Source organism: Ursus americanus, chromosome 32 (assembly GCF_024610735.1).
Source record: "Ursus americanus isolate L20-20 chromosome 32, mUrsAme1.1.p, whole genome shotgun sequence".
NCBI classification, from domain to species: Eukaryota; Metazoa; Chordata; class Mammalia; order Carnivora; family Ursidae; genus Ursus; species Ursus americanus.
Genome location: NC_142158.1, coordinates 30,179,184 through 30,193,620, shown reverse-complemented (window position 1 = coordinate 30,193,620; position 14,437 = coordinate 30,179,184). Strand labels below are relative to the sequence as shown.

The 14,437-nt window shown below is 40.2% G+C and overlaps 1 protein-coding gene and 1 long non-coding RNA gene across 6 annotated transcripts in view; one reads left to right on the top strand and one right to left on the bottom strand.

Annotated features, from left to right (window-relative positions):
* The window catches only part of ANKS1A (ankyrin repeat and sterile alpha motif domain containing 1A), a 175,551-nt gene that overhangs the window by 120,190 nt on the left and 40,924 nt on the right, over positions 1–14,437 (bottom strand). The window lies entirely within an intron of this gene.
* On the top strand, positions 197–10,429 carry LOC148107345 (uncharacterized). Its single transcript, XR_015722636.1, has 2 exons — positions 197–459; positions 10,341–10,429. It is a non-coding gene; the product is annotated as an uncharacterized LOC148107345 (long non-coding RNA).

Sequence of the window (14,437 nt, the reverse complement as noted above, 5' to 3'; positions counted from 1 at the left end):
CTGAACTGGAAGCCTTCTGTCTTCCTGTGACACATTTTTACCACACCACCTGCCAGGATGAACCTTCCTTCCTTCCTCATATGACACCTGTCCTCAGTTCTCCCCTTCCATCACCCTCCCTGCCCTTCTCCCCTTACTTCTCTTCAGGAGGTGACCTAGCAAGAGGCTTGAACATTCAGTCCAGCACACAGCTAAATACCCTCATTGTTAAGGCTCAGAGTCATTCTGCTAACGGGTAAATCCTGGTGTGAGGAATGGTCTGGTACTGTGAGATCAGGAGCAAGGAAAGGAGGTGAGGTGAAGTCCATGAGGAAGCTAGAGCGTTCTGAGGGGGGGCTGATGCGCAGCAAGTAATCTCCTGGCTGAGGCTAACTGTGGGTCCCCCAGCAGCTGGTCCATGGCCAAGACTTCTTATTCAAGTGCCACCATTTACCCTGAGCCAAGAGAGTCAGGATACAAGTAAGTACCCCCTTCTCAGAATCATTTTACTAATAACCTCCTCTCCGCTTTCCTTCTATATAGCCAAGGTAATTTCCCCAAGCAGATTGTTTTCTGTCTAAAAATTACATTCTATTCTTAAAGAAAACAGGGCAATTATTTCTGAAAATACATACTTACAGGTTATACAGATTGAATTTTGCTGTGTTAAGCTTTTCTGTTTAAACTAATTTTTATTTATTTTATTTTTTTAAAGATTTTATTTATTTATTTGACAGAGATAGTGACAGCCAGCGAGAGAGGGAACACAAGCAGGGGGAGTGGGAGAGGAAGAAGCAGGCTCATAGCAGAGGAGCCTGATGTGGGGCTCGATCCCATAACGCCAGGATCACGCCCTGAGCCGAAGGCAGACGCTTAACCGCTGTGCCACCCAGGCGCCCCTAAACTAATTTTTAAAGTCATTTCTCCATAATTTGGTAAGCCCTGTAGCCACCTAGTTGCAACTTCTGTTAGTGAAAACAGCTGAACAAGGCACATTACTTTGGAAAATTAAAAACAAAACAACAATAACAAAACTCTTGGCTTTAACTAAGTCCAGGTTTTCTCACTTTTCTGTCTCTATTTGTACTATGTTTCGATCTATTTTAATCCTGGAGCCTGTCTCAGGAACTCTACTGAGATCTGCATTTAATCAGCCTTCCAAATCTGTGCTGTCTGCCCAATTCCTTTCCTAGCTTTCCCAAAAAGCACCTACTACCCTGTCTTTGGAGTCTGGCCAAAAATCAGCACTCACTCTGGATGACTAAGAACCTTGGCAAAACACCTGACTGAAAAAGCAACCCCATGCTGTGTGTAGTATCTACCAAATCAGAAATAAGAGACTTGAGCATGAAAGCTAGAAAATAGTTTCCCAAACTGGAGGGCTTTTTCTTTCTTTTTTTTTTTAAGATTTTATTTATTTATTTGAGAGAGAGAGAGACAGCCAGAGAGAGAAGGAACACAAGCAGGGGGAGTGGGAGAGGAAGAAGCAGGCTCTCAGCAGAGGAGTCCGAAATGGGGCTCGATCCCAGGACCCCAGGATCATGCCCTGAGCCAAAGGAGGACGCTTAACAACTGAGCCACCCAGGCGCCCCACAAACAGCTTTTTCCTTCTCAAATTTTAAATGTACAAGTCAAGAGGCAGCCATTTACAACAACCAAAAACTATGTATGGGAAGAAATACAGCTTCATGTATCAATGAATAAGAGGATGGCCCTATCATCTCCTAAAGGCCTAGAGTATGAAGAAACCCAGAGATTCTTTAATGAGTCTAAAAGATGTTGTCTTTTAGAAGTACCATAGCTGCAATAGAGTCTACTATGTACCACACTAGAAACCTTGTATTAGCTCTATTTTTCATTCTAAACAGTAAAATAAGAACTTGCATTTTACAAATTTTAACGTGCTCAGAGAGGTGAATAGTACATAAAACTAAAGAGAGGTGAAGCCACTTGCCCAACGACATATAGCTAGCATAGGGAGCCAGCAAGCAAAGTTGTTCTCTCTAACCCACCATTCTGTTAATAATGAAAGCCTTAGTCTTATTAATGAAAGTCTATGGACTCCTAAAAAGTTCTAATGGTATCTCTGTATTAGATCCTAATACTTATGCCCTTGTGCACACACATATACAGCAATTACTGGCAAAAATGTAGAGACTGACTCAAAGTCAAGACTTATTATGGCTCTTAACAGTAATATGAACTAAAAATCCCACCCTCCCAGCTGGTTCTTTGGAAAGATCGATATAATTGATAAATGTCTAGCCAGGCTAACCAAGAAAAAAAAGAGAAGACATAATTACTAACATCAAAAATGAAAGAGGAGTCATTACTACTGATCCCATGGACTTTAATAGGATAATAAAAGATTATGAACAACTCTATACCCACAAACTTGATAACGGACATGACATAGACGAATTCTTGGGGCGCCTGCGAGGTTCAGTCAGTTAAGTGTCTGACTCTTGATTTCAGCTCAGGTCATGCTCAGGATCCTGGAATCCAGCCCCGTGTAGGGCTCTGTGCTCATCAAGGAGTCTGCTTGAGATCTTCTCCCTCTCCTGCTGCCCCTCCCCCGTGCTTGCAAACTCGCACTCTCTCTCTCTCTCTCCAATAAATAAATAAATAAATCTTTAAAAAAAAAGAAATAGACCAATTCTTATCAAAATTCACACAAGAAGAAATAGATCCCCTGAATGGGCTTGTATCTATTAAAGAAACTGACACAAAACTTAATAACTTTATAAAACACAAGGCACCACGCCCAGATGGTTTCACTGATGAATTCTACCAAACATTTAAAGAAGAAATGATACTAATTCTCTGCGATCTCTTCCAGAAAAGAGAAGCAAAGGGAACACCTCCTAACTCATTCTGGGAGGCCAGTACTACCTTAATACCAAAACCAGAAAAAGATATTACAGGAAAGGAAAATTATACACCACAATCTCTCATGGCACAAACGCAAAAATATTTGAAAAAAGACTAGCAAATCAAATATAAAAATACATGAAAATAATTATACACCATGACTGAGTGGGATTTATTCCAGGTATACAAGACTGGTTCAACATTTGAAAATCAACTAATGTAGTCTATCATGTCAACAGGCTAAAGAAGAAAAATCATATGATCATATCAAGATAGGCAGAAAAAGCACTGGACAGAAATCCAACACCCACTCATGATAAAAATTCTCAGAAAACTAGGAATGAAGAGGAGCTTCCTAAATTTGATAAAGAATAAATATACCTATAGTTAACATCATACTTAATGATGAGAAACTAGATGCTTTCCCCCTAAGATCAAGAACAAGACAAAGATGTCTCCCCCTCACCACACCTACTCAATGTCATACTGGAAATCCTAGTTAATGCAGTAAGAAAAGGAAATAAAGGGGCGCCTGGGTGGCTCAGTTGGTTAAGCATTCGACTCTTGATCTTAGCTCAGGTCTTGATCGCAGGGTCTTGAGTTCAAGCTCTGTGTTGGGCTCCATGCTGTGTGTGGAGCCTACTTAAAAAAAAAAAAAAGGAAATAAAAGTATTCAGATTGGGGAGCACCAGGCTGGCTCAGTCAGAGGAATGTGCAACTCTTGACCTCAGGGTCATGAGTTTGAGCCCCATGTTGGGGATAGAGATTACTTAAAAATTTTTTTTCAAATATTCAGACTGGGAAGGAAGAAATAAAATAGATAACGTACAAAGTCCTGAAGAATCAACAAAAAAATCCTCCTAAAACTCAAGTCAATTGCTTTCCCAGATACCAGTAATGAACAATTGAAGTTTGACATTAAAAATGTAACACCATTTACATTAATTAGCACCTCAAAATGAAATACTTTAGTACGAATCTAACAAAATATGAACAAGATCTATATGATGAAAACTACAAAACTATGATAAAAGAAATCAGAGACCTAAATAGAGAGGCATTCCATGTTCATGAATAGGAAGATTTAATATTATTAAGATCAATTCTCACCAAGCTGACCTATAGATTCAACACAATCCCAATCAAAATTTCAGGAAGTTATTTTGTGGATATCAGCAAACTGATTCTAAGGTTCATATGGAAAGGCAAAAGACCCAGAATAGCTAACACAACGTTGACGGAGAAAGGACTGACAGTATCCAACTTCAGGACTTACTAAAACTGCAGTTATCAAGATGGTGTGGTATTGGGGCGCCTGGGTGGCACAGTGGTTAGGCGTCTGCCTTCGGCTCAGGGCGTGATCCCAGCGTTATGGGATCGAGGCCCACATCAGGCTCCTCCACTATGAGCCTGCTTCTTCCTCTCCCACTCCCCCTGCTTGTGTTCCCTCTCTCGCTGGCTGTTTCTATCTCTGTCAAATAAATAAATAAAATCTTTAAAAAAAAAAAAAAAAGATGGTGTGGTATTAGCAAAAAGAAAAAAAAAGAAGACAAAAGATCAACAGACAAAGAGCCTAAAAATAATCCCACACAAATGTATGAATCTTTGACAAAGGAACAAAGGTAATTCAATGGAGAAAGGACAGCCTTTAAAACAAATGGTGCTGCAACAACTAGACATCCACGTGCAAAAAATGAATCTAGACATAGACCTTATATCTCATAAAAATTAATTTAGGGGCACCTGGGTGGCTCAGTCGGTTAAGCATCTGCCTTCAGCTTGGATCATGGTCCCAGAGTCCTGGATGACCTCGGAGTCCTGGGATGGAGGCCTGTGTGCTGAGCAGGGAGCCTGCTTCTCCTTCTCCCTCTGCCCCTCCCAACCACCCCCGCTTGTGCTCTCGCTCTCTCTCGCTCTCTCTCTCAAATAAATAAATAAATAAATAAAATCTTAAAAATAAAATTAACTTAAAATGGATTGTAGACCTAAATGTAAAATGCAAAACTATAAAACTTCTAGAAGATAACAGGAGAGGGGCGCCTGGGTGGCACAGCGGTTAAGCTCCTGCCTTCGGCTCAGGGCGTGATCCTGGCATTCCGGGATCGAGCCCCACATCAGGCTCCTCCGCTATGAGCCTGCTTCTTCCTCTCCCACTCCCCCTGCTGTGTTCCCTCTCTGGCTGGCTGTCTCTATCTTTGTCAAATAAATAAATAAAATCTTGAAAAGTTAAAAAAAAAAAAGATAACAGGAGAAAATATAGATAAGCTTCAGCTCAGCAACGACTCTATGGATACAACACCGAAAGCATGATCCATGAAGGAAAACATTGGTAAGTTGGACTTCATTGAAATAGAAAACTTCTGCTCTGTGAAAAACGCTGTTAAAAGAATGAAAAGACAAGCCACAGACTGGAAGAAAATCTTTGCAAAACACGTATCTGATAAAGGACATGTATCTAAAACATACAAGTAACTCTTAAAACTCTACGATAAGAAAACAAACAATGCAACTTAAAAATGGACAAAAGATCTGAACAGACACCTTACCAAAGAAGATATACAGATGGTAAAGAAGCATATGAAGATACTCAACATCACATGCTGAGTTAGGGAATTAGGGAATTGCAAATTAAACTACAATTAAACAGCACTACATACCTATTGGAATGGCTAAAATCGGAAACAAAACACCAAATGTTGGTGAGGACATGCAGTAACAAAATTCTTATTCATTGCCAGTGGGAATGCAAAGTGATACAACCACTTTGAAAGATAAATTTGGCAATTTATTACGAAACTAAATATAGTCTTACCATATGATCTAGTAATTGCACTTGAAGTACTCAAATGAGCTGAAAATGTATGTCCATACAAAAACCTGCTCATGAGTGTTTATACCAGCTTTATTCATAATTGCCAAAACTTGGAAGCAACCAAGATGTCCTTCAGTGGGTGAATGGATAAGCTGTGCTACATCCAGACAATGGAATATTATTCTGTGATAAAAGGAAATGAGCTATCAAGCCTAAAAGACATAGAGGAAACTCAAATATGTATTACTAAGTGAAAGAAGCCAGTCTGGAAAGGCTACATATAGTAAGATTCCAACTACAGCTGACCCTTGAACAATACGGGTTTGAACTGAGCAGGTCCGCTTATATTTTTATAAATACAGTACAATAATATAAATGTATTTTCTCTTACGATTTTCTTAACACTTTATTTTCTCTAGCTTACTTTATTGTAATAATACAGTATACAGTACACATAATGTACAAAATATGTGTTCATCAAATGTTTGTGTTGTCAGTAAGGCTTTTGGTCAACTGTGAGCAATTAGTTAAGTTTTTGGAGAGACAAAGATTATATACAGATTTTCAACTGTAAGCACCCCTAACCCCCATGTTATTCAAAGGTTAACTTTACGTAACATTCCAGTAGAGGCAAAAAAATAAAGACAGTTAATCAGTGGCTGCCTGGGGCTCAGAGGGTGTGGAGGAGAAATGAATAGATGAAACACAGGCTATTTTTAGGTCAGTGAAACTATCTTGTATGATATCGTAATGGTGGGTATATACGTTAAGCTTTTTCAAAACCCGCAGAACTGTACAACACAGAGCAAACCTTAACAGACTTTAGTTAATGATGACATATCAATATTGGTTCATCATTTATACCAAGAGTACCACAGCCAGGATGTGAATACCATGGATACAGGGCGTTTATAATAGGGGAAACTGTGGGGGTGAGGGAGAAGAAGGGGTATATAGGAACTCTGTACTTTCTGAGCAGTTTTTTCTATAAACTTAAAGTTGCTCTAAAACGATTAGTCTATTAAAAAATCCCACACTCCCTAAAAATGAACACTAATGCCAGAAATAGCAATGTACAATGAGTAGTCCAAAACCTGGGGAGACAAAAATCAGCATCAGAATGAAAAGAGCCATAAGACAACAAGGGAGACACAATTTCAATACAAGTCAAGATCCTAACTTTCTACCCCCAGCCTGCAGTCTTCAATTCTCAACTGAGGGATCAACCTAAGAGAAGTGGATGCAATTACACAAAATACGAATATTACAAAGATAAAATAAACTATTGAGATCACCCACCCACTCACTCACTCTTTAGACTGGGAGTATGAAACCTAAATGTTTAAACTGTCTTGGCTCCAAGAAGCCAAGAGATCACATCTCTTTCAAGCTACTAACCTCAAATCTAGACCATAAAACCCAAGAGTCTTTGAGCTCTGGCCACTTGTGATGACTGTTCACAGCAAATCTCCAATTACTCTATCATGTACTGCTAAGTCATCAGTTGTTCTAAAGAGCACTGGTAAAGTAGGGAACATTTTCCCTCGGAATCTGATTCCTCAAAGAAATGAGATGACCAAGGTGTGACCTAGTACTCAAAAGACACCAAAATATTTTAATTGCAGCATGGTATGACAAATTCCACCTGACCACTAAGACATCCCCAAAGGACTCTGAAAGAAAATGAGACATAATAAACTCCAAAAATTGAAAGCAGTCATAGTGCTAAAACCTCTCTGTATGCAAATTCCTCAAGGTTACAACTAGGACAATGTTACTTAGAAGCCAATACTTTGCAGATTAATTATATTATTAACCCCTAATAAGGCATCACTCCTTTCCTTTCCTTTTTTCTTTTTAATAAGGTATCACTTCTAACCACCACCAACTACACTGAGAACAGCGGCTCAATTCAATTCCCCATCTCCCACAGTGTGTGCTCAGTTCTATCCCCAGCACAAGTCAGACTACACCCCTCTCAGGTTTCCGAGCCCAGGTCATACACTGCTGCTTGGTGACATCTCTGAAATGTCATTAAATAAAGAGCAGCTGTCAATTTTAAGGACTGACTAAAGTTATACCAGAAATGTCAGGAGTGTTGAACGTCCGAACACTGGATGTACCCATTACCATATTAAAGAAGAAAAATCATATGTTCCTTTCATTAGATATAAAACCTTTGTTGACTCAGCACTCATTGGTGATTAAAAAAAAAAAAACACAACTTCAATTAACGAATGTCAATAATGTATTAAGCGAAAAAACCCAGGTTGCATTATCAAAACAAAAATGGAATACATTTGTAAAAGCATAGGGAAAAAAATCTAAAAAATATATACATACATAGAACTGCTGAAGAAATTGAAGGGAGGAAGGGACACTATACATTTTTACACTAACTTTTCCCATCATGAAGATGTATTATTTTAATAATTTTAAAATTATATTGTTTTAGAAAAGTTAGGATCAATGGCACTCCTAATCTTCGTTCAATTTTATATCCAATGTATAGATTGGATCTACTGAGAATCATCAGAAAAAGGTATTTCTCAGTTATACAGACTGATACAAATTAAATCATCTCTCATTTCCATTTTTCCTCCAAATTCTCTTCCTCACTGTGTGTGTCACATACAGACTCCCGTCGGTGCCTCGAGCATAAAGGTCATACCAAGTGTATTGCCCCCAGTGCTCTGCACATTGATTAAATACATTTCTCAAGAAAAACAATGTGAAACAGCACATTCCAGGCTTCTTGGATCCATCTTCAGGTCAGTGAACTATATCGGTCAACTCAGGGTGCTCAGTGAGATAAGGAATGTATAATTAATCTTTTCATTATCTTCCAAATTTATGGGCAGTTGTTTTCCAGAGCTCCCTTTGTGGAATCTCAACTTTAGAGACACAAAGTGCTCATCAGACGGTGCAAAATACACTCCGTTCTTAATCCACAGAACTGCTTATCTTAGGACTATTCTTGGCTCAAAAGATAAATGAATAGTCCCTGCGAAGTCAAATCTGGAAATGAGAGCATTAGTGGCCGTCTACCCAGGATCAAGCTGACCAAAACTCATATGCTTACACCACAGCACCTCCTCCAAAGCCTGCTCAAGTGGCCTCAGCCACGGCCCACAAGAGCTGGGAGCGGCAGTCACATTTCTTAGATGAGCAAGACATGAAAAGGCCACAGAAACAGAAAATACCCTGACTCTTCAAGCTTGCTGTGCTTGACTTTTGTACCGTCATATACTTTGCAGATATTTCTTCAAAGCAGAATGAGGAAGCTATTAACAAATACTATGAATAAATGCAAAGCTTTTATTGCCCTTAGCATATTCTTTTTATTTCTGATTGCTTGAAAGCAAGTAGCAGAAGGCAACTAAATGCTTACTTCACCCCAGTGCCTATCATAATATTGCTAAGGCAAACTGGACTAATTTGTGATAACAGTATGTATCAAATGCAGTATTACAACCTAGATGTCCCCTGAATCAACAAGATCTGCAGGCCAATTCCACAAATCTGATGAAACATACAGGATCAAATTAAGTGAGTTTGTTGAGAAGACTTGTGAACTCACTCCAGTGAAGCTGTCAAAGAGACTTCCATTCCCAGCTGCAGGAGGCATGCTTTCTTATCTGTCCCATCCCAAGAAGTGTAAAGAGCCTGCCCTTCAGGGAACGGCTCCTATGACAGTTTGCTAGTCATTAGTCTGTAAGCCTGTACACTTCAGATGCTAAAGTGAGCTCATCTGGCCACAGATCAAGGCCACAGTTGTCAATCACCTTTATTGGTAATAGAAGTGGTATTTCTATCTACATCTGTCTGACTCTGTGTGTATTTCTGTCTCTTTTCAATTGTTGCAGAAACTACTGAAGACAGGTAATTGTTTTTCAGAGAGAGAGTGTGTATGCACGCTCTAGTGGTTTGGCAGAGAGGGAGAGAGAGAGAGAATCTTAAGCAGTCTCGCAGGGCTGGATCTCACGACCCTGAGATCATGACCTGAGCCGAAACCGAGAGTCAGACGCTTAACTGACTGAGCCACCCAGGCACCCCAAGATAGGTATTCTTTAATTGGCTCCTCTACACCTCAGAAAAGTCGCCTCCAAAGAACCTAAAAGCAGTGCTCTAAGCCCTTATATAATCTACAGTCAAATGTTTTTAAAACAAAAAAATCGTAATTCTCAGGACAACCAGTTATACTCTAACATTGTAGCTATTTATGAGATGCGTTTCACAGGCACAATTGTTTGTCAGACTCTTCCAAACTCAGAGGGGGAAAACCAAAAACCAACAACAATGTAAAAATCATTAAGGTATCTATCCCAGGACTCAGGAAACAAAACTAAGTAAAAAATAAAAATTCAAATGTGACAAAAACACACTTCTGCGGGGAGAGAGAGAAGAATGAGTATGTTACGGGCATAGCATAGACCACAGCCACGAAGGCATGTGACAAGCATTTGTCCACTGAGGGGCAGATGTCTGTGTACATGAAGAACAGAATGATTTGTGTCAGGGCAAGGAGAATGACACAGGCCTTTTTCCATACAGCAATTTCATTCTACTCCCCAAGGGAGAGGAAAGCTCTTTTTGGGGAAGATACTGGAGACCTGCCCTGCCCCCTAATTCCAAAAAAGCCTAAATGAGATTGATTTTTTTTTTTTTTTTTTTTTAGGGCCAGCTGAATAGGCCTAAAAGGATTGTTCCCAATCTGCATGATGCCTGAAATTCTTCTGAGGAAAAAAAAAAAAAAAGCCTATTAAACTGCAATTAGAAATAAACGGCTTAAAATATGCTTTAAAAAATATGCTTGAGAAGTAATGCATTTGCTGCAACTACATTTTATTTAATTATGAATAAGTGACATCAGAGCTTTCCTAGCTTAGCTGGAGGGAAAGAGAAAAGAACAGGAGGTCAATAGGTGCTGTAAGCAGACAAGAGGTCACTACAGAGGGAGGCATAGGTTGGGGTCGGAGAGGAGGATGTAAAACCACCATTTAAAACAATGATGTGTTAGAAAATTCAATGACTGAGGCGTATGGGTGGGTCAGTTGGTTAAGCATCTGCCTTCGGCTCAGGTCATGATCCCAGGGTTGAGCTCCCTGTCCTTCTCCCTCTCCCTCGGACCCTCCCCTCGCTCAGCTGGTCACTCTTTCTCTCTCAAACAAATAAGTAAAATCTTAAAAAAAAAAAAAAAAAGAAAGAAAAGAAAAGAAAATTCAATGACAAAGGAAAGTGTCCATGATACATATTGGACCAAGTTCTAGAACAGGAGACGCTTTGAGACAACTGACTTAGTTTAGGCCCTAGCACCTCGTCTTAATTTAGTTTCCACCCATGAAAACTGTAAAGATGTTGCCAGGTTAATTTTCCTTAAGTCAGAGTCTAATCATTACTAAGATACTCCAAAACTTTCAGCGGCACCCTCAGCCTTCAAAATGAGGTCAAAATGACTTGGTGAAGGATTGAGGACTCGTATGGTCCAGCCACAACGTACACTTCCCATTCTTATTTTCCTCTTCACTGCTTCAGATCCCCATTGATTCTGCAAAATGTAGCCTTTCTCCAAATATGCACAGCCTCTTCCCCTTCAATGCTTTCCTCACCTGCCTCTGTCCCTATGGTGTGTACTTCCCCGAAGCACACTACAGAGTCGGGGTTGCTGAACACTCTAAAACAAGCTCCCAAAGTCCCCTTTCCAGGCGCTGGGGACAGGCCAACCCCATCACCACTTCATGGGGGAGGTACTTATTTTAAATAAGTAACTTGCACCTTTCTTCTTTCAAGGTTCTCCTTACACAGCTGGTGGCCAGAGAGATATAGGAAGTATCACTGACACTTTTAATATTAAAATGTTGGTATGTTTTACCCAGTGGAGCTTTTAACAACATATATTCATTTAAAGTGTTTTATGCCTCCAGGATTTAAACAAAGGAGACATCAAAAACCTCAGGAATGAGGAGCCCAACTTATTGTTGGAAGCAGTTCCCTTTCACAAACTCAAATACAAACAATAGAGTCCAACAATGTCAGAAAGTCCCAGGCCCACGTTGAATCTTGGCAGTTTTGTTTTGTTTTGTTTTGTTTTGTTTGACAGAGAGCAGAAGAGCACAAGCAGGGGGAGCAGCAGAGGGAGAGGGAGAAGCAGGCTCCCCGCTGAGCAGGGAGCCTGATGCTGTGGGGCTCGATCCAAGGACCCCAGGATCATGACCCGAGCCGAAGGCAGACGCCTAACCAACTGAGCCACCCAGGCGCCCTGAATCTTGGCAGTTTTTAATGCAAACACTAGGTAGACCCACTTCTGATTCGGAAGATGGCCATTAAAAAATGTAAACCAGTCCATCCCCATGCAGAGAAGCATGAAAACAGCGTCAGATCTCCTAAGCATGTCGAAAGGACAAAAAGATTTTCTTCTATCAGAGTGAATGCAAATTGCCTCACGTGGCCACTGCTCTAAGGGAGATAAAAACAGGCGAGAGAAGAAACCTGAGTAGCATGGTATTTGAAATAACTGGAAAAAGTGATTCACAAAGGTCTTATCAAATAAAATGAGAAGGAAGAAGAGGGAACAAGGTTAAGAGAAGTGGGGTAAGGGAAAGAGAGGAGTAAGACAAGATTGTTTTAACTGAGATGTAGACACTTTTTCCCCCCTTTAAATGCCTTAGCCAAAAGAAACAGGTTTCACATGTGTAAGAGCAAGGGAAGCTTGGTTCGGAGCCAACTTGTCATGAAGCCCAGTTTCCAACACTTACTAAAAGGCAAAATTGCAAGGATTTTTTTTCCCTTGCGTTAAGTCCCGGGGGAGGGGATATAGGGAAACCCCTGAGCTATATGCACATGCAAATGAGAAAATAACAAAAACTAGACCGAGTCCTTGAATACGGCCAAAATAATTTAAAGCTAACCAAGCTCAAGGGAAGCCCCAAAGACTTCAGTGAATAAAAACCCCATTTCACCCAGCGTTGTAAGTATCCTGGGAACTAAGATGAGGGCTTCCTTCCTCATCAACTCTCTTGAAAATGCTTCAACTTGTAAGGAGAGTAAAAGAAAAAACAAAGCTTTTAACTTTGCAACATACACAGTTATTTGGTTGGTTCTTCAATTCTTCTCCCTTTTCCAGCTCATTCCTCCAAATACCATAGTATAGTAGTCTAGAACCACAATTTCTGGAATAACACCCATAAAATATCAGCTATTGACTGCCATATTTTTTTAAACTTAAAATATCCTCAAATGAAAATAATGCTTGATTGCATTAATTTCCATCTCATTCATTAATATTTTTCAAAGGCACTAGCCCTGAAAACTCTTTTGGAAGATGTCAGTCAAAGCCACAAAAGGGTGGGAAGAAACCAGGCATTGGTACAATATCAAAGGAAGTCACGCGGGGTGCCTGGGTGGCTCAGTTGTTAAGCATCTGCCTTCGGCCCAGGCGTGATCCCAGGATCCTGGGATGGAGCCCCACATCGGGTTCCCTGCTCCGCTGGGAGCCTGCTTCTTCCTCTCCCACTCCCCCTGCTTGTGTTCCCTCTCTTGCTGGCTGTGTCTCTGTCAAATAAATAAATTAAAAAAAAAAAAAAAAAAAGGAAGTCACATGCTTGAAGGAAGAGCAGTTGCTTCCAGAAAACTTACGGTTCTTCCATGTATAAAGCCAAAACAACCTTCTTCCCATCACTCTATGCATGACCCCTCTGCTACCCTGCATTTAAAATCTTTTCAAGAGGGGCGCCTGGGTGGTACAGCGGTTAAGTGTCTGCCTTCGGCTCAGGGCGTGATCCCGGCGTTGTGGGATCTAGCCCCACATCAGGCTCCTCCGCTATGAGCCTGCTTCTTCCTCTCCCACTCCCCCTGCTTGTGTTCCCTCTCTCGCTGGCTGTCTCTATCTCTGTCGAATAAATAAATAAAAAATCTTTAAAAAAAAATAAAATCTTTTCAAGCTTCCATTTCTAATAGCTGACTTCAAAAAAATCCATTTAACCAGTTACATTTAGTCTACCAGAGTAGTGCTGGAATGACCAGTGACACAAATTTAAAGTCCACAGTGCCAAACAAAACTTTCAAAAAGGACTCACTCTTTTAACTTAACAATAAAAATAAAAATAACCAATTCAAATGTGGCTAAAGGATTTGAAAAGATAGCTCTCCAAACAGGATATTCAAATGGCTAATGAGCACATGAAAAATTGCTCAGTATCCTTAGTCATGAAGGAAAAGCAAATAAAAAATCACTTTTGCCCACTAGGATGGCTAAAATAAAATGGACAATAACAGCTGTTAGCAAGGATGGGAAAAAACTAGCACCCTCAAACACTGACGGGACTGCAAAACGGTGCAGCCGTTTTGGAAAACAATTTGGCGGGTCCTGAAAAAGATAAATAGAGTTACCACAGAACTCAGCAACTCACTGCAAGAGAAATGAAGGCATATGCCCACACAAAAGCTTGTACATTAATGTTCAGAGGAGCATTAATCATAATAACCAACACATGTACACAACCTAAATTTTCACCAACTGATGAATGGGTAAGTAAAATCTGGCATCCCATACAACGGAGTGTTATTTGGCAATAAAAAAAAAAAGAAGTACTGATACTCACTATAACTCGCTCTGAACCTTGAAAACATTAAGCTAGGACTCCAGTCACAATCCAGACTGCTGTGGATCACCTTTTCTAGTTATTTCAAACAGGCTGGTCAGGTTTCTTCTTTTTCTATTTCCTTCCTTCCTTCCTTCCTTCCTTCCTTCCTTCCTTCCTTCCTTCCTTTCCTCTC